The following is a 27716-nucleotide window of genomic DNA, read 5'->3' on the forward strand; positions in this document are numbered from 1 at the left end:
AAGAGTACTTGTGGCTTGAATGTGAACTGTACGTGCCCGCCCCCTTTCCTCTGTAGTGCATGAGTTCCTCCCGGCATGCCCTTCGTCATTGTTCTGTCATCTTGTATTTAAAGGGTTGTATTTCTGCTGCTGAAAATAAGCAACGGTTTTCTCACAACGCCCTTTGTTCCCGACGGAGCCCTTGTCTGTCATGAAATTCTTCAAAACCTCAAGCTAGAAGAAGAAGAAGACGACAAATATGAAGCGTTACAGCAACGACATGCCATGAGACGATCGATAACGATTTCCATAGGATCCCCGCGGTTGCCTGGCAACCGTCAGCTTTGCGCAGTGGCAGTATCGTAGCCTGTGAGGTTTAGCCGAGGCGCGATTCTTGCTAGTTGAAAACTTTTCCCAATACCCCGCTTCCACCGGTTTGCAATACAATCGGCGAAAGCAATTTTTGACAGTCTCGTCAGAGACTGAGCAAGGTGTTTAAAGACAGATTTTGTCATGGTGACATCATGGTAGAAAAAAACGAGCTTGTTACGTCTCAACAGAAACGCTCTTTAGCTCTTTCAGCGTTATGCAGAGAACAGCGTCTGTCGAGATCACTTTTGAGTCAGTGCGAAACGCCGTGTGCTGTCAGTTTGATTTCGTATTGCTCGTAGCGGCCCCCGGCTTATGTCTGTCAAACGTTAGGTTGCGCTTCTTCATGCTGCATCGTCGGCATGAGTGGAGCTTTTTAAACGTCTGTACTTACTGCGCCCCCTAAGAAATCGTTTGTCCCCGTTCAAAAGAGATTGTGCGATGTCCTGCAGCGTTCGCAAAGCAAACCTTTGACAGTTTGAAAAGAGTGTTTCGGTTCGGGAAACATCATGACCAGTGTCCTGCATGTTTTCTGTGTATAGCTGTCTTTTAAAGCATACAGAATTCATTCGAAATCATTGATTTCTCCAATTAACAAGGGTCCCTCTTTTAACCTGCGAGAAGCATTCTTTCAATGTAACAGATTTACTCCGGGGAAAGGATTCAGAGTCCGAAGTGCGGACTGATGGCGCACAGAGGGTCCATATACTGTGGATCCCTCAGTGATCTTCCGCGTATTCAAACCGCCAGCGTGTGACTCCCCTGTCCCCGTGACCTCATTGCTCTGCTCTGTCCTCTGTGCAGCCGAGCCCGACTCACGGTTTAAGTGAAAAAAAATATGCCCTCAACGTGAGATTTACTCTGGAGCGAGGATAGATGTTACCTTTTTATCATTGAACAGGATGTATGTGATGTGGTGACTAGGTTCAATTTTGTATCCTCTTTAAAAGATAAAGGACTGGGTTGAGCGTGATTTACCAACCTTTCAGCAAAGTACCCGACGTGCGCACCGTTTAAGCTGCCTAGACTCGGCCGTTTAACTCTTCTCCATTAGCAGGGTTAAGGTTAAAGAAAAAAAAACATTGCTGACTTCTTTTTTTTTTGCCAGCCGCTAGCGCTGATTAGCAAGGTTTGTATTTCATGTTTTGCAAGTTGCATCCATTTTATGAAAAAAAAGTCGCGTTAAAGACAGGAAATGAATACTTGCATTTAATTAAGTCTAGCCGTAGGCGGTTGTCCATAATGACCCGTTCTGTTCGAGAAGACGGAACAAAAAAGGCACCACTGGGATTCAGACCCAGGGTCTCCTGTTTACTAGACAAGTGCTTTAACCAACTAAGCCACGGCACCCTGGGAGCACTGTCCTTTTGCAGCCACTTGGACACACCACTCAGACACATCTGCATTCGGTGTGTGCTCCGCCTGCTCGCGGAGCAAGTTGCCACCTTTACATACAATAGCAACATCGACACCAAGAGAAAGGATGACAAATGGCTTTTATCTGGAACTTTTCATGTCCAAGGAGCTCAATGTGCTTTCTGTGTACAACAGGGCCACTGAACTGCACACTGGCCACTGAACCACAGCAGTGGCTTGCTGGCTTGACATCTCCCAAGGAAAATGTTGAAATCGCATGTGGAACAGGAAAATGACCCTCGAGTACGAGGGAAAAAAAAGAAAAAGATCATCTGGAGTGCACCAAGCCATGTCCGGACAGCCTAGCTTCCTCGACGAGGTGGCCGAGTGGTTAAGGAGATGGACTGCTGATCCATTGTGCTCTGCACGCATTGGTTCGAATCCCTTTCTCGTCGCTCTCCATGTTTGACGTTGGCCATCCTGTTGTTTGCTCCGGTTCTAGAGCCGTACATTTTCTAGCGGTGGCTGAACATGGTATAATAGGCTAACATTGGTATCGAGCAGTGACAGTATTTACGTGCCGCTGCTGCCAAGTGGCTCTGGGTTGAGACCGCGTTTTCACTTACTTGCAACGCAAACGGAGAAAGCGATTTTTGACAGTCTCTCGAGAGACTGCGCTAGGTGTTTAGGGATAGACTTTGTCAGTTCCCCCTGGGATGATGGCCTCTCAAATAGTTTGTGATTCCCCTAGACGTTTATACACTAGAAGCCTGCTTCGTGGCTTAAATCCAAGCTAAGGAAACGAGTTAGAGGTCTGATGCAGAACTGCGAATTCGATGAACGGGAACACTACAGTACATTGCACTGTATGTGTGAGGAAAGCTGCCCCCTTCAGTCCCTTGTCGACCGAACAGAGGACTGTAAAGGATACTGCCAAGAAACTTAAGGATGCTGGTTGGAATCCAGCTCCAAAGAAGCCCCTTTGGGTGTTATGTCATCAAAAAGTAAGAACAGCGAATCTCCCTTTGATCAAAAGTGCAACAGAGCTGTTTTCCGTGGAGCAGGTTTCAGACCCGTAGACCTGTTTTATTTGTAGGGCAGGGCGCATTCCCAAACGCGAATCTCCTGTTTTAGAAGTGCTTTGGGCGGTGTAGCGGCGATGCTTATTAATAAGAAAGAATTAAGTGTTTCTGAGCTTTCCCAAATTAGGCCTTATCTCTCTGTTCATCTCTGTGGTGCAGCCACAGAGAAACTATTCATGCAGGCTGATTTAAGGTTTCCCTTGATAAGGGACAGCTCCCAAAGGGGGATGCACTTAGCTAAGCCTGGCTATCATGATCAATGGTCATCCATTGGTGCCTATCTGTCTAGGGAGTGCCAGATGGACATCTGGACTGCATTCCTAAGTGTCAGGAGTAAGTGACTCATATCTCACCTTGATCAACCAATCAGGGACTGGTAGGGCCGAGTAACCCACGTGGGACTCTGATGCCCATGGAACTTTCAGCCAATCAACGAGCTGAAGTTCCTCCAGGTAAAAACAGGCAACACAGAGAGCCTGAGAGATTCAGTGGGAATTCAGTAGAGAATTCTGTGGAGTTTTCTAAAGGGAATTCAAAGGAGAATTCCAGGGCAGGACAGCCCAGGAGCAGAAGGCTCTCAAGGGCAGGACATTCTCACAGCGCGCCTCCTGACCATCCTGAGACTCAGCCCGGACAACCACGGAACGGCCAGTGTGTCCGAGTGCCAGAACTTTCCTTTGTTCTAAGGGTCTAGAGCGGAGGTTGCCAGAGAATAACCAGAGGATCCACCCGAGGTTAGCACCAGCAGCAGGCCTCGAGAACAGGTCGGAACTGTGGACAGTTGAATCACTATTCAGAACTAGCTCTTCATCAGGAACGAACCGGTCTTCTTCTTGACTTGCTGGGACCCACAGTCATCTTTTCTCCTGTGCACAAACTTTGCTAGTTAAAGCCAACACTAACTAGCCGGTCAGTGAGCATCAGCAGCGCACCGTCGCAACCCGCACAGCACAGCCTGGCACCTAGACAGAGAGCGTGGATTGGACAACAACAAGCCTGCAACTGTTTCTTTGTGCCCGCAGGAGATCTGAATCCCCAGAGATTGGATGAGTATTCAACTTCACTGCATTACTGCTCGAGAATTCAATTGTTATCCCAACCAGTTGATATCAATTTAATTCCTAAGAGTTATGTACTTGTTTTCAGTATCTAATGTAGAAGTTATAACCAGGTTCATTTATGAAATGGTCTAAATGAATGATATACTGAACGTATGTCCTCTTGATATGTGTAACACTTTGTAACTGACTGAATATATACCTTTTGTATTCTGATAACCCTCTCGATAAGATCTGTTCGTTTTACATGCATATTCTATGTATTGTAACGCCCTCGCCTGGTGGTGAGGAGGAAGCGCCCCCAGGCACTCGTAGTACCGCTGGGCATGCTGGGAGTGGTAGCCGGAGTGCGGCCTAAGCGAGAGAAGCTCGCCCCACACCCAAAGTCTGTCAAGGCCCTGTGCATCCTGTGGGAGGCCTTGGAGGTAAAGGACGGGGTGCTGTGCCGGGGGTGGTGGGTACCCTCCAGTGGCGAGGTACGGTGGCAGCTGATGTTGCCTTGGTCGCTCTGCGGGGCGGTGCTCCGAGCAGTGCATGGCCAGCCGGGCGTGGGGCACTTCGGCGGTAAAAATACCCTGCAGCGCCTCTGAGGCCATTTTTATTGGGGTCTTTGCCACCGGGACGTGGAGCGGTACTGCCGAACGTGTGCAGTGTGCGTGGCGCAGAAGGGTCCCCCCGAGCGGTCTCGGGCCCCCCTCCAACAACACCAGGCGGGGGCTCCTATGGAGCGGGTGTGGGTGGACGTTTTGGGCCCGTTTCCGCGCACCGAGGCCGGGAACCTCTACGTCTTGGTGGCCATGGATTATTTTATGAAGTGGCTGGAGGCCTTCGCCCTACCGGACTAGAGTGCCCCCATGGTGGCCGATGCACTGCTGGAGGGGATGTTTGCCAGGCTGGGGGTGCCGGAGGAGTTACATAGTGACCAGGGGCGTAACGTCGAGTCCCAGGTCTTCGCCAGAGTGTGCCAGCGCCTGGGGATCACAAGACGCGGACCACACCGCTGCATCCCCAGAGCAACGGGTTGGTGGAGCGGTTTAATCGTACCCTCACCACCCAGCTGGCCACCCTGGTGTCCCGGCACCAACGGGACTGGGACCGCCACCTCCCCTTTGCGCTCTGGGCGTATCGGACCGCGGTCCAGGAATCCACCGGGTGCACCCCGGCCTCGCTCATGCTGGGCCGGGAAATGTGAACCCCGGTGGACCTGGTCTCCGGCCCGCTGCCCGGAGACGGGTCGGCACCGCTGGCTGGACCGGACTACGAGTGGGACCTGCGGCAGCGGATGCAGCAGGTGCACAGCTTTGCACGGACCCACTTGACACAGGCGGGGGTCCGGTAGAAGCGGCACTACGACCTGCGCTGCAGGGGGCCTGCCTTCCAGCCCGGGGACTCGGTTTGGGTGTACAACCCGTGCCGCCGCAAATGCCTCAGCCCTAAGCTGGCGCCATCATGGGAGGGGCCCGCTGAGGTACTCTGGGTGGTGGGCGAGGTCTGCTACCATGTCCGGTTGCAAACACGGGGGAGAGTGGTGGTCCTGCACCGAGACCGCCTGGCCCCCTACCGACCCGGGAGGAGGAGCCGTGTGGGGAGGCTCTAGAGGACCAGCCGGGGCTGGAGCCGGCCGATAGTGGGGCATCCGTGGGTCGCCAGCCGTCACCGTGGCGCAGCGGCTGCTCACGCAGGGTTCCACAGCAGTTAGCCGAGTACGAGTACAGCCTGAGGGGGGTTTTCGACGTCGGCGAGACGCCAGACGCTTCAGGTTTTTAAGGAGTAAGAGTGCAGGGGGTCTAAACCTGCAATCCAGTGTGTTGAAGTATTTCACAACACTACCCCTAGCACATCTGGAAATAAATCCTCATAATGATTATTGCCCTGGGCATGTACCAAAAAATCACTGAGCATATATATATATATATCACTGTGTTGAAGCTAGAGACACAGAATAAGTGCAAACACATCCTAAATACAGTGTTCCTGCACCTGTGACCTCATCCAGAATGTATCATTTTTTGAAAGGGATTGCTGTCAGAATGCACAACTGAATCCCAAACAGAATCTCTAGTCAAATATGATCATTTGTGAAACAGGCAAATGAGTCTCTCAGGTGCCCATTGCTCATTTTCAGACACAATTATGCAATACTTTCACATGCAATACACATGAACATGCAATACTTTTCAGCTGCATTTTGACATCCGGACGGGGAGACTTTATCATTTGAACGTGAAGCCAGCCTTAAACCCTCTGAGGCGTGTCTGTCTGCCGGCACGTATTTTGTCAAAGGTATTTATTTTTTTTAACGGAGAGCGACTTTGAAAAGGTTTCCGCAGCCACGTCGCACGCCGTGTTAGATTAAAGGAGGAATGCGGCGATGGCGAACTCGCTGTAGTCGTGGCCGAGTGGTTAAGGCGATGGACTCTAAATCCATTGGGGACTCCCTGCGCAGGTTCGAATCCTGCCGACTACGGCATCTGCCGCACGTCTCCTTGTGCCTGCGCGGCAAAGGCGAAGTGCTGCTTCTCCTTTCCTGGTACTATAAAAACGCTGAATTGCTTGGCCCCGCTGCCATGGAAATGAGTTCTTCAGATAACCACACATCTTGCGTTCGCACCTCTGGTGTTCTACTTATGCCTTTGAAAACGTAAAGAATAAAACTGAAAGAACCGACACAATATGTAGGTGCTCGTAAAGCACGCATTAAAGAACTGTTAACAGCAAGGGTTTCAGTGGGTTAACTGAGGAGAAGGCGTGATCGCTAATTGTTGACTTTTTATTTGGTGTTAGAAACACTCTTACTGTGCATGACGTGCAACAAATGTAGCCACAGAAATTGCATCACGCTTTCATGTATGCTATTGCAGACACCAACGTTGCCTAGATATAAAACCGAAATAGCCGTGGGTTTGCTTGCTGGTCTGAAGGATCTCTCTTCGAATCTCTATCATTTGTCAATTGAAGTAAAAGGTGCTGCAATCTGATACGTTCAGAATCAAACCCGCAGCTGTTGTTCGACTTTATTTCTTGACTAATTACAACTGAGTGTCGCATGAGCAGTTACGTAAACTTGTCTGATATATTTGAACACAAATGCCGTTCTTCAATTAAAACTAACAGTACATTGTCAGGGACATTCAGTTCTATACAAACAAGAGACAGACGAGAATATTTAGTATATAATAGACAGAAAGAGGTTCGAATCCTGCCGACTACGTTGTCCACCTCCTGTCTTTGTGTTTCGGCGCAAGCAAAGAAGCGCGCCTGTTTGGTGTTCCTGGTGGTTTTAAAACGCCCAATCGCTTGTACCCGCTGCCTTGGAAATAAGTTCTTCAGCGTCCGCGAATGGCATTTTGCAGCTGGAAGCAGATGTCGACGCGTTTTGCACAGAGCACCAAAAAAGCGTCTTTTTTGAAGGCCCAGGCACTGAGCATTGGTGGTTCAGTGGTAGAATTCTTGCCTGCCACGCGGGAGGCTCGGGTTCGATTCCCGGCCAATGCAGTGGCTTTTGCAGCGAGCGTCTCCATCACTTGCATCCCCTTGCAACTCGCAACTGAAAACCCACTGAAGCTAAGTAGGTGTGAGCCAGGTCAGTACCCGGATGAGGGTGAGCTACAGGGAAAAACAAACCTTCCAGCTGGAAGCGGTGTTAATGGTGCCGGCGGGGGGGCGCTCACCCCGAGGTCTGTGTGGGTCCCAATGCCCCAGTATAGTGACGGAGATGCTGTGTTGTAAAAGGGCGCTGTCTTTTGGATGAGATGTAAAACCGAGGTCACAGCGCTCTGTGGTCATTCAAAATGACCACCAAAACCTTTGACAAAAGCTCTTGGTAATTGATGGTCTTCAATAATGCTTCTCCTTTAGGTACATTTTAAATCAGCTGAAAAATGCTGTGAAATGGGGGGGCACTTCAGGCCAGTGTAGGATTTGGGTTACAAGAACCATGAAACTGCGCGAGAAAGCCCGTACACTGAATTACACGGCTTTCTATTCAAAGGAGGACAAAAGAAATTCCCTGAGTTCGATTTCTTGCAGCACAGAGAGGAGCACTGTTATGAGGCTGGTTAGCTCAGTTGGTTAGAGCGTGGTGCTAATAACGCCAAGGTCATGGGTTTGAGCCTCGTACGGGCCAGGTCCTTTTCTCCTCTCTTACCGAAGCTGTTAGGTTCCTTTCCGTGGTGAGAGGGGTTGTCATGCAACGCTGCCACATAGTGCCGACAGACAAGAGTGTTGCAGGAGAAGAGAAAAGTGTTTGAAGATTTAAGAGTGTCTTAGGTGGAGCCAAAATCAAGTGTCACAAATGCAAGTGGGAGGATTTCCAATGTTTAATATGGTAAAAATAAGCGGAAGTTATCTGCCGGTCCGGCACAGTCTGCCATGCTTTTGTCATGTAGCGGCGAGGCTTAATAATAAGGCAGAATTAAGTGTTTCTGAGCTTTCCCAAATTAGGCCTCATTTCTCTGTTCATCTCTGTGGTGCAGCCACAGAGAAACCATTCATGCAAGGTGATTTAAGGTCCAAGGACAGCTCCCAAAGGGGGATGCACTTAGCTAAGCCTGGCTATCATGATCAATGGTCATCCATTGGTGCCTATCTGTCTAGGGAGTGCGAGTTGGACATCTGGATTGCATTCCTAAGTGTCAGGACTAAGTGACTCATATCTCACCTTGATCAACCAATCAGGGACCGGTAGGGCCGAGTAACCCACGTGGGACTCTGATGCCCATGGAACTTTCAGCCAATCAATGAGCTGAAGTTCCTCCAGGTAAAAACAGGCAACACAGAGAGCCTGGGAGATTCAGAAAGGGAGATTCAGACAAGATTCAGATTCAGATTCAGATTCAACAAGATTCTGTGAGAATTCCAGGGCAGGACGGCCCAGGAGAAGAAGGCTCCCAAGGGCAGGACATTCTCGCAGCGCGCCTCCTGACCATCCTGAGACTCAGCCCGGACAACCACGGAACGGCCAGTGTGTCCGAGTGCCAGAACTTTCCTTTGTTCTAAGAGTCTAGAGTGGAGGTTGCCAGAGAGTAACCAGCAGCAGGCCTCGTGAACAGGTCGGAACTGTGGACAGCTGAATCACTATTCAGAACTAGCTCTTCATCATAAACGAACTGGTCCTCTTCCTGACTTGCTGGGACCCACAGTCATCTTTTCTCCTGTGCACAAACTTTGCTAGTTAAAGCCAACACTAACTAGCCGGTCAGTGAGCATCAGCAGCGCACCGTCGCAAGCCGCACAGCACAGCCTGGCACCGAGCCAGAGAGCGCGGATTGGACAGCAACAGCCTGCAACTGTTTCTTTGTGCCCGCAGGAGATCTGAATCCCCAGAGATTGGATGAGTATTCAACTTCAATGCATTACAGCTCGAGAATTCAATTGTTATCCCAACCAGTTGATATAAATTTAATTCCTAAGAGTTATGTACTTGTTTCGAGTATCTAATGTAGAAGTTATAACCAAGTTCATTTATGAAACGGTCTTAATGAATGATATACTGAACGTATGTCCTCTTGATATATGTAACACTTCGTAACTGATTGAATATATATATCTTTTGTATTCTGATAACCCTCTCGATAAGATCTGTTAGTTTAAGGCATATTCTATGTATTAATAAATGTATCCTCGTGTATTAGTACCTGTGTGAGCGCGTTGTTTGAGTTATGTCGCATGGTTGGATTCTAAAGCCATCAAAAGAATCAACTTTGTGATTTACTGCTACAATTAATAATTGTCTCAGTAAATGCCCAAACCCTACAGAACTGGTGCCTTCAGAGAGCCACTATGATTACATATTTGGCGTCCCTGAACCGGTTTTCTCTACATTTATTTGGCGTCCCTGGCACGGGCGTGGCAAGACTGAAATGAGTCAACCAAGCGGAATAATTCAATATAAAACGCCGCGGGTTTCATACACGACAATACAGTGTGCTGAAAGCCGAAAGGAAAAAAGTTCCCCTTGCTCTTTAAGCAGTGCTTGATTGTTTTGTGATCTTTTGCAATCTACCGGGTTGATTGCATACTTGATCTTGTGGTTTTCTGTGGTAAAACTGTGATTTCGTACTTAAAAGTAATACTCTTTAAGTTTAACGATGGTTGCTAAAAGGTCTGAGTTCGAGTCGCTATTAAGCACTCTCTCTAGCAGCGACAGGTCTGACCACGATCTCTTCCATATCTCCGTCAGCGGAGAAGCTAGAAGGATAAATCTCCATTCTCTGAGAGAGCTAGCGAAGGACATAGAGAGATTTGACCCGGCAGTGTCAGAGAATAATATCGAGAGTTATATTCAGGACCTCAGGTATAACCTGCAGTACCTGCCAAACGCCACAGAACAGGAGAAAGTGTTTCTGGTCAGGAAAACTACCAGCAGAGCTGTACATGAGTGGATGGCTAGGCAGATGAAAGAAGTCTGTAATGACTTTGAGCAGCTATGTCAAGCACTTATCGAAGAATACAGTGCGTTTATTGACCCGACTGCTGCGATAGCCGCCGCTCTTAACATTAAGCACGAGAGAGCAGAGTCCCCTCGCGAATATTACGAGAGACTTAGACGAACTTATTTTGCAGGGCGAAATGATGAGGGTTGCGAAGAGAACACACATTTCAAGGGTTTATTCATTGCGAATCTCCACCCGTCAGTCAGAAAGATGATCTTAATGCATACAGATGCACAGACCATGAAAATGACTGATATTAAGAGATTCGTGCAGAAAGCCTGGGAGTATGATGTCCAAAGTCGCTCTGAGCAAAAAGCTGCTAAAGCGACTGTGTTCGCCGTCAGAGCCAGCAGGGTTAATTCCCTCCTGCTCGAAGGAGCACAGGCTCCTGAGCTGGCTAAGCCCCGTTCCAAAGCACTCACACAGGACCGCACCCAGCGTCCTAAGTGCCATGAGAACACCGGGGGAGGGAAAGGGCTAGAAAAAGCTGAACAAAAGGATTCAGTAGCTGCCCGCCTGGCCAGGCTTGAACAAGCTTTATTAAGACAGGGACAACCGCTCCCCAAGGCTGCCGGAAGCGTGAATGAGCTGATACTCTCCACTGGAGGAGGCGGAGACCCGCCCCCTCTCCCTCCCTCAGTCTATCTGATTGAGCGGAAGAGTTCCTGCCTGGATAAGGTCAGCCACTCCCAAGCGAGTGCTGACTCCACCCCTGAAGTCACAGAGCAGGCAGTAAAACGCAGAGGAAAAGCAAGAAGCTTTTACCTCAAGGCTGCCATGGGAGATGTCTTACCCAGTGAGGCACTGATTGACACTGAGGTTGAAAGGTGTTTGATGTCACACGGCAAGCTCAAACGGGTAGAAAAAGAAAAGGGCATGCGACTCAGAGAGGAACCTTTGGTGGATCACCAGAAAGGCAAAGTGTGGAAACAGGTCAAGGCTCCTAAGCCTTCTGTACAGAAGGAAAGGGGGGCCAAGAGGCAGACTGTGCTCACACAGTGCCCACCGAACACAGAAGCCCATGCGGAGATTCCTTCTGTTCCCTCTGGACAAGAAATACAAATATTTTCTTGTTCCCCGAATATACAGGGAAGTCGTGTCCCGGCCGAGGTCTCAACAGCCTCCCTGCCACAGGAGCGGTGCTCCAAGCAGCCGCCTGATCCACCAGGTAAAGCACACACCTTTTACATCCCTAAAGAGGAGCAGATCTCCCCACCTGGCGATGAAAAGGAGCTTTCCCTGTGCACCCTGGCACCCAAGAGGGGTCAGGACCACCACCCCGCAGTGGTGGAAAGCATCCAGATGGCAGGAGAGCAGGTTGGTGATGTAGCCCCCACCCTTAGCCCTGAGAGGTCCTCTATTAGTGAGGATCTGCTTGAGCAGCTGTCACAGGGCCACCGCCAGGTGCCCCTGGTGCAACATTCACAGGTTAGACAGGAGGTCCAGCTGGACGCTGAGACTACTGCGCTGTGGACACACCTGATCCCAGATGCTGATTCCCTCTGCTTTGACCCAGGGAACCTGCAGTCAGGTAACATTATTTCTCACGACTACCAGGTAGTGAGTGAGACTGACCTGATTGTTCCTGCCTCAACGGCAGGGTTTCCAACACACCCAGTCCCCCAGAAGGGACAGGGAATGAAAGCCGAGCCGGTTTTCTTACAGCCACCAGCTCAGTCTGTCAGTCTGAGTCTGACCAACAGTGGTTCAGCCAGACTGGAGCTGGATGGTCAAGTCACCCGCCTGCCAGTGCAGGACATCGCAAAGAGAGGTGTCAGAATCCCCGCCTGCACTGACATGGGCCTGGTGAGTGATAGTAAGTTCAAAGACAGTGAACTAGCTATCCCAGTGCTGGGGCAGCTCCCTGAACCCCTAGCGAGGGAAGGGGGGAGCGAGCAGGTGTCCTACACCTACCCCCAGCAAACGATTGGAAACATGCCGATAGAGGGATTCCTCAATCAGGAAGTGTGCAGGGTGGACCTGAACAGTGAGAATAGGATAACAATCCCAGATCACTCAGGTGCTCCAGATGACCACTCAGCCGAGGGTCAGGCATGCTCCACCACTGCACCACCCCCTGCAGGGTTCCTAGAGCACAGGCATGAACAAATCGAAAAAGCAAATGTCCTGGAAACGGATGAGCAGCATCAGCCGCTGCGTCAGATCTCCCCAGATTTCCAGGATGTTGGTGCCCAAGATGCCACAGGGCATACTGAGAAAGACACCATGTACACGCTGCGCCAGCTTAGAAAGGCAACAGTCACTCAGAAGGAGATGACTGGGATCAGCCACCCGAAAAGACTTTTGGGAGGACTGATTGCTGCCGCCACTGTTGCACGTTTGCTTTTTCTGGTAGGTTTGTGTGCTACTGGCACTCTCACCCTGACTGCCCCAAGAAGGCAGGTGTCAGAGAGGCCAGAGGGTAGTGACAGACTGTATCGACAGCAGCAAAAGTTGGAAAGCTTAGGGAAAACCCTACAGGCAACTTCCTATGCAACAGGGTTAAACCTTATTCCCCAAACAGTGGACATGATTGTTGGTGTTATACAGTGGGTTTATGCTTGTGTGCAACAGGCCAGAATGTTGACACAAGACCTGTTAAGGGAGTTTAGTGCCACTGTAGCCAGTCTAACCATGGCACAAATCCCAACCCACTTGATTCCACTCTTCTCAGTAGAGGAGCATGTGACTTTAACCTCATCGTTCATAGCTCACCCAGAAGGCAATCCAAGATTGAATTTGGTTCCAAATCTTGAGATGGGTATGGCTACCAAAGCTATCCATTGGCTGTGTCTAAACGATTCACCAATGAAGGGTGTAAAGCTACTAACGAGCAGAGGGAGGTTAATGAACCCCATGAAGAGCAGGTGGGAAGTAAATGGCTGGTCAGCACACCACATTTAACTGACACTATGACTTGTGACGGGCATGATACAGCTACCACAATGCAGCTATCTAACCAATAATTTTCCTGTAAGTTCCCGAGGAGGCCATAGTACAGCATGAACTTAACTCTGTACGGTCTGGAACCAGACAACATAAGACCAAACTTGAGGTCATGGATGCCTTCAGGTGCCACACTATTGAATTGGATAGAAATCCAAGAAACAGTAAGCCCTGAAGAGGTACAGGTAGTTGAGTTTGCTTTAATGGAACAAACCTCCAAATCACCCTAGCAGATACCCAACACAGGTGTTGTGGTTTATCGGGGGGCTGGGAACAGGAACTGGTGTTATTGTAACACTACTGCCAGGTAGCTGGATCATGACTGACAGTGTACTCTGAATGATGTAGTCTCACATCAAGATGTACTCTGGGTAGCATGAATGAGTCAAAGGTAGCATGTCAAAAGAAAGGAAGTGACTTCTCCCCAAATATCTACCACAGAGGTATCAGATATTGACAGTGAACTTCCTGATGTGTAATTCCTAGACTGAGATAGTGTCTCCTACCGTGTTTATACATACTCCAGATGTTATTCATCCTGTTTGTATCCAATGCTGGTTCCGGTATGAATTCTCGAGGAGTAATGTGGACATTTAAGGTTAATGTTCTAATGGCAAGGGACATCACTTAACTCTGTTTTGTTTTGAAGGCAACAATGCCTCGGGACCTCGTGGCCTTCAAAAAGGGGGGATATGTAGCGGCGAGGCTTAATAATAAGGCAGAATTAAGTGTTTCTGAGCTTTCCCAAATTAGGCCTCATTTCTCTGTTCATCTCTGTGGTGCAGCCACAGAGAAACCATTCATGCAAGGTGATTTAAGGTCCAAGGACAGCTCCCAAAGGGGGATGCACTTAGCTAAGCCTGGCTATCATGATCAATGGTCATCCATTGGTGCCTATCTGTCTAGGGAGTGCGAGTTGGACATCTGGATTGCATTCCTAAGTGTCAGGACTAAGTGACTCATATCTCACCTTGATCAACCAATCAGGGACTGGTAGGGCCGAGTAACCCACGTGGGACTCTGATGCCCATGGAACTTTCAACCAATCAATGAGCTGAAGTTCCTCCAGGTAAAAACAGGCAACACAGAGAGCCTGGGAGATTCAGAAAGGGAGATTCAGACAAGATTCAGATTCAGATTCAGATTCAACAAGATTCTGTGAGAATTCCAGGGCAGGACGGCCCAGGAGAAGAAGGCTCCCAAGGGCAGGACATTCTCGCAGCGCGCCTCCTGACCATCCTGAGACTCAGCCCGGACAACCACGGAACGGCCAGTGTGTCCGAGTGCCAGAACTTTCCTTTGTTCTAAGAGTCTAGAGTGGAGGTTGCCAGAGAGTAACCAGCAGCAGGCCTCGTGAACAGGTCGGAACTGTGGACAGCTGAATCACTATTCAGAACTAGCTCTTCATCATAAACGAACTGGTCCTCTTCCTGACTTGCTGGGACCCACAGTCATCTTTTCTCCTGTGCACAAACTTTGCTAGTTAAAGCCAACACTAACTAGCCGGTCAGTGAGCATCAGCAGCGCACCGTCGCAAGCCGCACAGCACAGCCTGGCACCGAGCCAGAGAGCGCGGATTGGACAGCAACAGCCTGCAACTGTTTCTTTGTGCCCGCAGGAGATCTGAATCCCCAGAGATTGGATGAGTATTCAACTTCAATGCATTACAGCTCGAGAATTCAATTGTTATCCCAACCAGTTGATATAAATTTAATTCCTAAGAGTTATGTACTTGTTTCGAGTATCTAATGTAGAAGTTATAACCAAGTTCATTTATGAAACGGTCTTAATGAATGATATACTGAACGTATGTCCTCTTGATATATGTAACACTTCGTAACTGATTGAATATATATATCTTTTGTATTCTGATAACCCTCTCGATAAGATCTGTTAGTTTAAGGCATATTCTATGTATTAATAAATGTATCCTCGTGTATTAGTACCTGTGTGAGCGCGTTGTTTGAGTTATGTCGCATGGTTGGATTCTAAAGCCATCAAAAGAATCAACTTTGTGATTTACTGCTACAATTAATAATTGTCTCAGTAAATGCCCAAACCCTACAGAACTGGTGCCTTCAGAGAGCCACTATGATTACATATTTGGCGTCCCTGAACCGGCTATGAATCACTACAGTCATATACTGTAAAGTGGTGTCGAACTGGGTGTCGAACTGGAGCCTCACCATTTGCATATGTGAGGCTCCAGTTATACATCGAGTGTCACATTAAATGACGAAAATGAAGAGTTAAAGCAGCTGGAGAGGTTTTCTTACAACTTTTGAGCTGACAGTTTTGGAAAATGTTTCCTTCACGCTGCACTGTACAACATAGGCAGCCAAGAGTCTCCAAAACAATACAGAATTGACAGATAGGAGAAAATTCCCACTCGTCCTGAAGTTCCCAAAATCCAGCACTGAGCGTAAACAAAGTGTCTAAGTAGCGTGGGAATGCTAACCCTAACCCTAGCTGGAGTTTGAGCAATCCAGCACTGAGCGTAAAAAGATGAGTCAAAGTAACGTCTAATCGGATTAGTTTCCTTAGAGCTGGTTCTGAGTTTGCTCAAGAGTTTACCTTTCACAGATGCGCAAAGAAGAATGTTGGGGGTGCACGCTTCAAGGTGCCTTACAGCTGTAGGGAGTGATTCGAGACGATTCGTGGCGTGTGCTCGTTCCCATATACCGTACGCCCCGGGGTGCAGTGCTAGGATGACGTACAATACCGCTTGGGCTCGTAACGGCGTTATATGCAAGTGCGGGACGTGAGGGTTTTCGTTTGTTCGTTTTGTTTTGCTCTGCTTTGCTTTGTTTTGCTTTCCATCGCGTTGGTAAGAGCGTAAATAAAAAGGCGATTCCTGCGTCTACCACTAATGTAAGAGCTATTTCAAGTGCGACGTGGTGCGGCTTTTCAAATGCTTGTGGGCATTTCTCTGTTGTTGATTCTTTTTTTGTGTGTAACAAAGTGGCATTTTCATGTCCGGACGGGGAGACTTTATCATTCCGACATGAAGCCACCCTTAAGTCCTCTGAGGCGTGTCTGTCTGCAAGGCTTGTATTTTGGAAATGTTTTTTTGAAAGGGAGAACGACTTTGAAATAGGCTTCCGCCGGCGCCTCGCGATCCAGGTAAGATTGTAGCAAGAACGCAGCGGCGGTGGGGCTTGCTGTAGTCGTGGCTGAGTGGTTAAGGCGATGGACCAGAAATCCATTGGGGTCTCCCAGCACAGGTTCCAATCCTGCCGACTACGTTGTCCGCCTTCAGTCGGTGTGTTTCGGCAGAAGCAAAGAAGCGCGCCTCTTTGCTGTTCCTGGTGGTTTTAAAACGCCCAATCGCTTGTACCCGCTGCCTTGGAAATAAGTTCTTCAGTGTCCGCGAATGGCATTTTGCAGATGTCGACGCGTTTTGCACAGAGCACCAAAAAAGCGTCTTTTTTGAAGGCCCAGGCACTGAGCATTGGTGGTTCAGTGGTAGAATTCTCGCCTGCCACGCGGGAGGATTGGGTTCGATTCCCGGCCAATACAGCGGCTTTTGCAGCGAGCGGCTCCATCACTTGCATCCCCTTGGAACTCGCAACTGAAAACCCACTGAAGCTAAGCAGGTGTGAGCCAGGTCAGTACCCGGATAAGGGTGAGCTACAGGGAAAAACAAAGCTTCCAGCTGGAAGCGGTGTTAATGGTGCCGGCGGGGGGGCATTCACCCTGAGGTCTGTGCGGGTCCCAATGCCCCAGTATAGTGACAGAGAAATAAACTTGTTTGGGCACCCCCAATTAACTTCTGGGGCAGGAAAAGCACACTTTTCAAAACTTGTTTTTCAGCTCGAAATAAACGTGTTTTTTCAAACCTTGGAATCCCAATGTAACTGCCTGGCTCATTAGAGCCCACTGAGTCAGCCCTTAACCCCACTGTGCAGAAGTTGTCAAAACGGGTTTTTCAGCAGAAATAAACACGTTTGGGCAACTTTGGTCACCCCCATTTAACTTCTGGGGCAGGAAAAGCACACTTTTCAAAACGTGTTTTTCAGCTCGCTGTGACCTCTGTTTTACATTTCATCCTAAAGACAGCGCCCTTTTGCAACACAGCGTCTCTGTCACTATCATAAGTGACTGCCATCATAAGAATATGAGTCCAGTATTTTAGAATATAGTCAGAATGACTTCTAACCTTACCTGTGGTGTCTTTAATCCCTATTGCTCAATGCATGGTGTACGTACTGCATAGATGTGTCTTGAGAATGAGGAATGGGCCCCTGAGACGGTCATTTACCTGTTTCACAAATGATCGTATTTTACTAGAGATTCTGTTTGGGATTCAGATGTGCATTCGGACAGCAATCCCTTTCAAGAAATGATACGTTCTGGATGGGGTCAAAGGTGCTGGAACACTGTATTTAGGATGTGTTTGCAGTGATTGTGTGTCTCCTGCTTCAACGCAGTGATATATAGATGTGCTCCTGTAATTTATTGGTACAAGCCCAGGGCAGTAAGCAGTCTGAGGATTTATTTCCAGACGGCATAGAGCAGTGAAGCAGTGAAGTAGTGCAACACACTGGTTCATTATATTATTAGAATCTATTCTACTTAAATTATTACATTATACACAATTTGAGTTCATTTTAAAAAGTAAAAGGTAATGAAAGGAATGCATTTTCATAAGAAAGATAATACCGATATGCATGTGATAATCTTCCTTATATCATGTAGTGTGTCATTTGGACACTTTATGGGCTTGAAATACAAAGAAAATCATGTTCTATGGTACAAGATAAATACAAAACGTAAGCTTTTATTTTTATTAGATTTGTTTATAAAGCATAAGCAATCATTTATTACATTAATATATGTGAAAATGACATTTTAGCATCATAATATTACATAAAGGTCTCTAGCTTCAACACAGTGATATATATATATGCTCAGTGATTTATTGGTACATGCCCAGGTCAATAATCAGAATGAGGATTTATTTCCAGACGGGCTACAGGTAGTGTTGTGAAATACTTCAACACACTGGATAAAAACCAAAGAAATGAAGATATGTAGCAATCACATTGTAACAGGGGTGACAGTGACAGTGACTTAATGCTTATACTAGTGGACTTTTGGTACCTTTAGGGTACGGAGCGAGCCGCAGGGAAGGCTCGCTCCGTGCGCACACGTCCTTTCGATGCCAGTCCAACAAGTGCTCCGCATTAGCTGCGTCGGGGCTCCGGCGTGTCGCACCTCACCTCACCTCGCACTGCCCCCTCCTTGAATGTCTGCCGCTGGGCATGCCCTGCTCTCCTCCGCCTTATCTTATCGCGTGTGAGCACCGACAATGGCCACAATGCCGGGGAATGGCACCTGTAAAGTGTTAATTGGGGCACAGGAACAGCCCGTCTCGTCTCGGGGGGGGCGGCTTCAGAGACAATACAGCAAACACAGCGGGGCGGGGGAAGAAGACGACACCACACATGCGGGTACATTCAGCTCCGGCGGGAACGAGACATTTGTCGGTCTTTTCAAGTGCCAAGAGCCGAGCAATCCTTCACTTGTATCGTTTCTCCCCGGTGACTAGATCTGGCCCTGCGACTCTCGACTGGGCTCACCCCCGGGGCAGCCCAGCAGGTGTGAGCCTGGCCGGCACCCGGATGGGAGATTCCACCCCGGAAAAGCTCCGGTTGCTGCTGCTCCTGCAAGAGGTGTGACTGGGACCAGTAGGGAGCGTTCACCCTGCGGGCTGTGTGGCTCTCTTACGCCCCAGCCTCCTGATGGCGACACTCTGCTGCACAAACAGGCGCCGTCCTTCGGGGGAGGCGTCAAACCGAGGTCCCGACCCTCCTTGGTCATTAGGAAACCCCAGGGTGTCTCTCAAAAAGAGACGCCGGGGGTGTCCCTCTGGTGTTAGTGCTCCCCTTTACCCATCAGTCGGGGTCTCCTCCTAATCCCCGTCTCACCTGTAACAATCAATGACGAGGCCCCCCTGTCCGTGAGATTTAGTACTCGCGCAAGAGACCGGGGGAAGAGCGCGAACGCGGTCCCCCGCCCCCCACAAAGTGCGCGCTCCGGGTTCCCTCTCGGGGCCCTGCAACACAGCGGAAGGGCAGCGAGAAGGAGCCTCTTGCTCTGACGGCGCAAGGCCACAAGAGGGCGGAGGCGCCGCGCGCCCGGCCGACGTGTTGGACCGGTGCGCTTTACGTGCTGAAATAAACACGCGAAAGCCCCGAAATGTTTCCAGAGTGCTGTGCACTGGAGGTTTTTGTCTGGTGAAGACTTGCCTGGTGCTCCTCCGTGCAGATTGTTTGTCCTCCTCCAGTGCGGGACGAGCCAACACAAGGGAGCGCATTCGCCAACATCCAGGCACGCAATGCGATTTGGAAAGCAGCTCCTTTCCAAAGAGTTGCACACGAACGATCCTTCAGTCCCGCTCGGGGGGCACGGAGCCCCCGCCACACACAGCTTCAAGTAGCGAGTCAGGCGCCGGGGCTTTCGCTTACGGCCACACCACCCTGAACAAGCCTGATCTCGTCTGATCTCGGAAGCTAAGCAGGGTCGGGCCTGGTTAGTACTTGGATGGGAGTCCGCCTGGGAATACCAGGTGCTGTAAGCTTTTGCTCTCCCGGCCAGCAGGGGTCGCCGTTGGTGCCGTAGGCTTTGGGAGGAAAACCTGCAGGATGGAAAGGTGATCTATAGCCTCATCTCTAGAGATGTTTTGTTGCTGTGGCATGTGTGTGACCCATATTAAAAAAAAAAAACCAGTCTGTAAAACGAATATCGAAGCTGCCTCTAAATCTGCAAATGAAGATGAGTTGATAATCTTCTGGCCCGTACGGGGCTTGAACCCGTGACCTTGGCGTTATTAGCACCACGCTCTAACCAACTGAGCTAACCGGCCTCACGACAATACTCCTCTCTGTGCTGCAAAAAATCAAACTCAGGGAATTTCTTTTGCCCTCCTTTGAATAGAAAGCCGTGTAATTCAGTGTACGGGCTTTCTCGTGCAGTTTCATGGTTCTTGTAACCCAAATCCTGCATTGGCCTGAAGTGCCCCCCCATTTCACAGCATTTTTCAGCTGATTTAAAATGTACCTAAAGGAGAAGCATTATTGAAGACCATCAATTACCAAGAGCTTTTGTCAAAGGTTTTGGTGGTCATTTTGAATGACCACAGAGCGCTGTGACCTCGGTTTTACATCTCATCCAAAAGTCAGCGCCCTTTTACAACACAGCATCTCCGTCACTATACTGGGGCATTGGGACCCGCACAGACCTCAGGGTGAGCGCCCCCCCGCCGGCACCATTAACACCGCTTCCAGCTGGAAGCTTTGTTTTTCCCTGTAGCTCACCCTCATCCGGGTACTGACCTGGCTCACACCTGCTTAGCTTCAGTGGGTTTTCAGTTGCGAGTTGCAAGGGGATGCAAGTGATGGAGCCGCTTGCTGCAAAAGCCACTGCATTGGCCGGGAATCGAACCCGAGCCTCCCGCGTGGCAGGCGAGAATTCTACCACTGAACCACCAATGCTCAGTGCCTGGGCCTTCAAAAAAAGACGCTTTTTTGGTGCTCTGTGCAAACCGCGTCGACATCCGCTTCCAGCTGCAAAATGCCATTCACGGACGCTGAAGAACTTATTTCCAAGGCAGCGGGTACAAGCGATTGGGCGTTTTAAAACCACCAGGAACAGCAAAGAGGCGCGCTTCTTTGCTTGCGCCGAAACACACCGACTGGAGGCGGACAACGTAGTCGGCAGGATTCGAACCTGCGCGGGGAGACCCCAATGGATTTCTAGTCCATCGCCTTAACCACTCGGCCACGACTACACCAAGCCTCACCGCCCCTGCGTTCTTGCTACAATCTTACCTGGATCAAGAGGCGCCGGCGGAAGCCTATTTCAAAGTCGTTCTCCGTTTCAAAAAAACATTTCCAAAATACAAGCCTTGCAGACAGACACGCCTCAGAGGACTTAAGGGTGGCTTCATGTCGGAATGATAAAGTCTCCCCGTCCGGACATGAAAATGCCACTTTGTTACACACAAAAAAAGAATCAACAACAGAGAAATGCCCACAAGCATTTGAAAAGCCGCACCACGTCGCACTTGAAATAGCTCTTACATTAGTGGTAGACGCAGGAATCGCCTTTTTATTTACGCTCTTACCAACGCGATGGAAAGCAAAACAAAGCAAAGCAGAGCAAAACAAAACGAACAAACGAAAACCCTCACGTCCCACACTTGCATATAAGGCCATTACGTGCCCAAGCGGTATTGTATGTCATCCTAGCACTGCAGCCCGGGGCGTACGGTATATGGGAACGAGCACACGCCACGAATCGTCTCGAATCACTCCCTACAGCTGTAAGGCACCTTGAAGCGTGCACCCCCAACATTCTTCTTTGCGCATCTGTGAAAGGTAAACTCTTGAGCAAACTCTGAACCAGCTCTAAGGAAACTAATCCGATTAGACGTTACTTTGACTCATCTTTTTACGCTCAGTGCTGGATTGCTCAAACTCCAGCTAGGTTTAGGGTTAGCATTCCCACGCTACTTAGACACTTTGTTTACGCTCAGTGCTGGATTTTGGGAACTTCAGGACGAGTGGGAATTTTCTCCTAACTGTCCATTCTGTTTTGTTTTGGAGACTCTTGGCTGCCTGTGTTGTTCAGTGCAGCCAGCGTGAAGGAAACATTTTCCAAAACTGTGTCAGCTCAAAAGTTGTAAGAAAACCTCTCCAGCTGCTTTAACTCTCTTCATTATTGTCATTTAATGTGACACTCGATGTATAACTGGAGCCTCACATATGCAAATGGTGAGGCTCCAGTTCGACACCCAGTTCGACACCACTTTACAGTATATGACAAAAGCATGGCAGACTGTGCCGGACCGGCAGATAACTTCCGCTTATTTTTACCATATTAAACATTGGAAATCCAACCACTTGCATTTGTGACACTTGATTTTGGCTCCACCTAAGACACTCTTAAAACTTCAAACACTTTTCTCTTCTCCCGCAACACTCTTGTCTGTCGGCACTATGTGGCAGCGTTGCATGACAACCCATCTCATCACGGAAAGGCACCTAACAGCTTTGGTAAGAGAGTAGAATTACCTGAAGAACTGCTTTCCATGGAAGCAGGACCAAGCGATGTAGCATTTTTATAGTACCAGGAAAGGAGAAGCAGCACTTCGCCTTTGCCGCACAGGCACAAGGCGACATGTGGCAGACGCCGTAGTCGGCAGGATTCGAACCTGAGCGGGGAGTCCCCATAGGATTTCAAGTCCATCGCCTTAACTACTCGACCACGACTACAGCGAGCTCACCGCCACCGCATTCCTCCTATAATCTAACACGGAGTGCGAGGTGGCTGCGGAAACTTTTTTAAAGTCGCTCTCCGTTAAAAACAAAATACCTTTCGCAAGATACATGCCGGCAGACAGACACGCCTCAGAGGGTTTAAGGCTGGCTTCACGTTCAAATGATAAAGTCTCCCCGTCCGGATGTCAAAATGCAACTTTGGCAGACAGAAAAAACATCAACAAACCACAAATGTGGACAAGGATTTTACAAGCTGCATCACACTGCACTTTCCAAAGCATTTACATTCCTGTTAGACGCAGGAATTGCCTTTGATTTGCGCGCTTACGAACGCCATGGAAAACGAAACAAAACTAAAGCCCTCAGCTCCTACACTTGATTATAATGCCGTTACGTGTCGAAGCAGGAATTTACGTCATCCTACCACTGCAACACGGGGAATAGAGGGAAATGAGCACACGCTACGTACGTCTCAATCACGCCCTAGAGTCATAAGGCGCATTGAAGGGTGCACCCCCATCATTAATCGTTGCGCCTCTGTGAAAGGAAAGCTCTTGAGCAGTCTTTGAAACAGCTCGGATGAAACACTTGATTGCTTCCATGTGCATCTGGAGCCCATTTCTTATTTTCACTTCACGCCGCCCAAAGCATTTCTAAAACATGAGATTCGCGTTTGGGAATGCGCCCTGCCCTACGAATAAAACAGGTCTACGGGTCTGAAACCTCCTCCACGGAAAACAGTTCTGTTGCGCTTTTGATTAAAGGGAGATTCGCTGTTCTTACTTTTTGATGACATAACACCCAAAGGGGCTTCTTTGGAGCTGGATTCCAACCAGCATCCTAAAGTTTCTTGGCGGTATCCTTTACAGTCCTCTGTTCGGTCGACAAGGGACAGAAGGGGGCAGCTTTCCTAACACACACAGTGCAATGTACTGTAGTGTTCCCGTTCATTGAATTCGCAGTTCTGCATCAGACCTCTAACTCGTTTCCTTAGCTTGGATTTAAGCCATGAAGCAGGCTTCTAGTGTATAAACGTCTAGAGGAATCACAAACTAATTGAGAGGCCATCATCCCAGGGGGAACTGACAAAGTCTATCCCTAAACACCTAGCGCAGTCTCTCGAGAGACTGTCAAAAATCGCTTTCTCCGTTTGCGTTGCAAGTAAGTGAAAACACAGTCTCAAACCAGAGCCACTTGGGAGCAGCGGCACGTAAATACTGTTACTGTCACTGCTCGATACTGACATTAGCCTACTATACCATGTTCAGCCACCGCTAGGAAATGTACGGCTCTAGTACCGGAGCAAACAACAGGAGGGCCAAAGGCGCACAGGCACACGTGTCAGACATGGAGAGCGACAAGGATGGGATTCAACCCCATGTGTGTGGAGCACAACGGATTAGCAGTCCATCGCCTTAACCACTCGGCCAACTCATCAACGAAACTGGGCTGTCCTGACATGGGTTGGCGCACTCCAGTTGATCTTTTTCTTTTTTTTCCCTCATACTCGAGGGTCATTTTCCTGTTCCACATGCGATTTCAACATTTTCCTTGGGAGATGTCAAGCCAGCAAGCCACTGCTGTGGTTCAGTGGCCAGTGTGGAGTTCAGTGGCCCTGTTGTACACAGAAAGCACATTGAGCTCCTTGGACATGAAAAGTTCCAGATAAAAGCCATTTGTCATCCTTTCTCTTGGTGTCGATGTTGCTATTGTATGTAAAGGTGGCAACTTGCTCAGCGAGCAGGCGGAGCACACACCGAATGCAGATGTGTCTGAGTGGTGTGTCCAAGTGGCTGCAAAAGGACAGCACTCCTGGGGTGCCGTGGCTTAGTTGGTTAAAGCGCCTGTCTAGTAAACAGAAAATCCTGGGTCCGAATCCCAGCGGTGCCTTTTTTTGTTCTGTGTTCTCGAACAGAACTGGTCAGTATGGACAACCGCATACGTCTAGACTTAATTAAATGCAAGTATTCATTTCCTGTCTTGAACGACTTGTTTTTCTTAAAATGGATGCAACTTGCAAAACATGAAATACAAACCTCGCTAATCAGCGCTCACGGCTGGCAAAAAAAAAAGAAGTCAGCAATGTTTTTTTCTTTAACCTTAAGCCTGCTAATGGAGAAGAAACTAGTCGCCACATCACATACATCCGTTTTAACGATAAGAAGGTAACAACTATCCTCACTCCAGAGTAAATCTCACGTTGAGGGCATATTTTTTTCCACTTTACCATGAGTCGGGCTCAGCTGCAGAGAGGCGAGAGCAGAGCAATGAGGTCAGGGGGACAGGGGAGTCACACGCTGGCGGTTTGAACACGCGGAAGATCACTGAGGGATCCACAGTATGTGGACCCTCCATGCGCCATCATTCCACACTCCAGACTCTGAATCCTGCCATCCGAGTTAAGATCTCGGCGGAACCGGAGGCGCAGTTCTTTCTTAAAACGTAATCTGGTGAGCATTTCTAGAATCGTACTTGTATAGATGCAGCCTTTAATGTGTTGCTAGGTTAAAATTTATGACTTCTTGAACTTCAGTAGGCAACTGCCCTCTTGATTTCGGATTTAATTTATTTATTACAGGGGCGCTTTTATGATGACAGAGTCATGTTCAGGTACTTTGCTTGATGGAGGAAGCTCATTTCGGACTCTGTGATCTGCTCACCTGGAAAGGTCTGCTGTACTACTACAAGAGAGAAGTAGAGTCTGGAGGAAGGGACAATTTTATGATGCTTTGGAAGGTAATGTTTTTTTTTTCTTTGAAATCGAAATGAATCAGAATATCAGTGCAAAAGACAAACTCTTGGTTTGGTTTAAAGAGATATGGTTTTAAAACAGACAAAATGTAGAAAACAGGTGTTTCTCACTTTTGGAAAAGAATGGACCGGGGGTAATATTTTACTAGTTGCAGTGCTAAGCTCACTGGGTTACAGTCCTGCAGTGTTACACCAGGGCCAGTGGTGCAATGGATAATGTGTCTGACTATGGATTAGGAGTTTGGAGGTTTGACTCCTGCCTGGCGCTGGTTGTTTTTAAACACATCAGCCTACTCCCTAAGTAGCCTGTGCTACTTACTGCATTGTAATCGTACCCAGTAAGAGATTTCCTTCATGTAAATGAACTGCACCTGACAGCTTTAGAAAAACACCTGGGCTCAGTACGGTGCTGAGAGCTCAAGTTGTGTATAATGTAATAATTTAGGTAGAATAGATTCTAATAATATAATGATCCAGTGTGCTGCACTACTTCACTGTTTCACTGCTCTATGCCGTCTGGAAATAAATCCTCAGACTACTTACTGCCCTGGGCATGTACCAATAAATTACAGGAGCACATCTATATATCACTGCGTTGAAGCAGGAGACACAATCACTGCAAACACATCCTAAATACAGTGTTCCAGCACCTTTGACCTCATCCAGAACGTATCATTTCTTGAAAGGAATTGCTGTCCGAATGCACATCTGAATCCCAAACAGAATCTCTAGTAAAATACGATCATTTGTGAAACAGGTAAATGTCTTAGGGGCCCATTCCTCATTCTCAAGACACATGTATGCAGTACGTACACCATGCATTGAGCAATAGGGATTAAAGACACCACAGGTAAGGTTAGAAGACATTCTGACTATATTCTAAAATTTTGGACTCATATTCTTATGATGGCAGACATGATGCTGTGTTTAAAACCGGGGTTAATGGACATTATATGACTGTCAATTCTGTTTTGTTTTGGAGACTCTTGGCTGCCTATGTGGTACAGTGCAGCGTGAAGAAAACATTTTCCAAAACTGTGTCAGCTCAAAAGTTGTAAGAAAACCTTTCCAGCTGCTTTAACTCTCTTCATTTTTGTCATTTAATTGTCTGTCGGCACTATGTAGCAGCATTGCATGACAACCCATCTCACCACGGAAAGGAACCTAACAGCTTTTGTAAGAGAGGAGAAAAGGACCTGGCCCGTACAGGACTCGAACCCACAACCTTGGTGTTATTAGCTCTAACCAACTGAGCTAACCAGCCTCACGACAGCAATCCTCTCTGTGCTGCAAAAAATCGAACTCAGGGAATTTCTTTTGCCCTCCTTTGAATTGAAAGCCGTGTAATTCAGTGTACGGGCTTTCTCGTGCAGTTTTATAGTTCTTGTAACCCAAATCCTACACTGGCGTGAAGTGACCCCCCATTTCACAGCATTTTTCAGCTGATTTAAAATGTACCTAAAGGAGAAGCATTATTGAAGACCATCAATTACCAAGAGCTTTTGTCAAAGGTTTTGGTGGTCATTTTTAATGACCACAGAGCGCTGTGACCTCGGTTTTACATCTCATCCAAGAGACAGCGCCCTTTTACAACACAGCGTCTCCGTCACTATGCTGGGGGATTGGGACCCGCACAGACCTCAGGGTGAGCGCCCCCCCACCGGCACCATTAACACCGCTTCCAGCTGGAAACTTTGTTTTTCCCTGTAGCTCACCCTCATCCGGGTACTGACCTGGCTAACACCTGTTTTGCTTCAGTGGGTTTTCAGTTGCGAGTTGCAAGGGGATGCAAGTGATGGAGCCACTCGCTGCAAAAGCCACTGCTTTGGCTGGGAATCGAACCAGAGCTTCCCGCATGGGAAGCGAGAATTCTACCACTGAACCAACAATGCTCACTGCCCAGTCCTTCAAAAAAGACGTTTTTTTGGTGCTCTGTTAAAAAAGCGTCGACATTACCTCTTTCAAAAGGCTTCACTTTCCTAGTCACATTCCAAGGCTCATTGAACCCGGGCTGTTTCCTCCAGCGGTATAGTATTGCAGTTAGACAGCACGATGCCTGCAAGACTATGTCACGCTCTGACGAGAAAAGTTTTCAACTAGCAATAATCGTGCCTCGGCTAAACCTCACAGGCTACGATACTGCCACTGCACAAAGCTGACGGTTGCCAGGCAACCGCGGGGATCCTATGGAAATCGTTATCAATCGTCTCATGGCATGTCGTTGCTGTAACGCTTCATATTTGCGGCCGGACACTTCCCGCCTCCCAGAGGAAAGAGCGCCAATCAGACAGGCGGAGACCGAGGACTCGCAGAGCAGATGGCCACAGTCGCCGTAATAAGAGCGATTGTGAGCGGTTTTGTTTTCTCTCTTTGACCAGCCCAGCTGCGCCCCACCCGAAGGCAGGGAAGCACAAAAATTGTATGGAACTCATTCATGCTCCTTTACTTGGAAATCTT

At 48.5% G+C, this 27716-nt stretch overlaps 6 non-coding genes and 1 pseudogene across 6 annotated transcripts; 3 read left to right on the top strand and 4 right to left on the bottom strand.

Annotated features, from left to right (window-relative positions):
* Window positions 1-319: 319 nt before the first annotated feature.
* On the top strand, window positions 320-461 carry LOC148631067 (U4 spliceosomal RNA). Its single transcript, XR_015934917.1, has one exon. It is a non-coding gene; the product is annotated as a U4 spliceosomal RNA (small nuclear RNA).
* Window positions 462-7268: 6807 nt separating this feature from the next.
* On the top strand, window positions 7269-7339 carry trnag-gcc (transfer RNA glycine (anticodon GCC)). Its single transcript has one exon. It is a non-coding gene; the product is annotated as a tRNA-Gly (tRNA).
* A 12349-nt stretch (window positions 7340-19688) lies between these two features.
* LOC148631069 (5S ribosomal RNA) lies at window positions 19689-19807 on the top strand. The gene has a single exon (XR_015934921.1). It is a non-coding gene; the product is annotated as a 5S ribosomal RNA (ribosomal RNA).
* Window positions 19808-20018: 211 nt separating this feature from the next.
* trnai-aau (transfer RNA isoleucine (anticodon AAU)) lies at window positions 20019-20092 on the bottom strand. Its single transcript has one exon. It is a non-coding gene; the product is annotated as a tRNA-Ile (tRNA).
* A 557-nt stretch (window positions 20093-20649) lies between these two features.
* On the bottom strand, window positions 20650-20720 carry trnag-gcc (transfer RNA glycine (anticodon GCC)). The gene has a single exon. It is a non-coding gene; the product is annotated as a tRNA-Gly (tRNA).
* Window positions 20721-20934: 214 nt separating this feature from the next.
* Window positions 20935-21016, bottom strand: trnas-aga (transfer RNA serine (anticodon AGA)). Its single transcript has one exon. It is a non-coding gene; the product is annotated as a tRNA-Ser (tRNA).
* Window positions 21017-27336: 6320 nt separating this feature from the next.
* On the bottom strand, window positions 27337-27416 carry LOC148631073 (U4 spliceosomal RNA; annotated as a pseudogene).
* Between the last annotated feature and the right edge of the window lie 300 nt (window positions 27417-27716).

The sequence above is a fragment of the Lepisosteus platostomus genome, unplaced genomic scaffold (genome assembly GCF_059453375.1).
Source record: "Lepisosteus platostomus isolate fLepPlt1 unplaced genomic scaffold, fLepPlt1.hap1 Scaffold_84_H1, whole genome shotgun sequence".
NCBI lineage: Eukaryota > Metazoa > Chordata > Actinopteri > Semionotiformes > Lepisosteidae > Lepisosteus > Lepisosteus platostomus.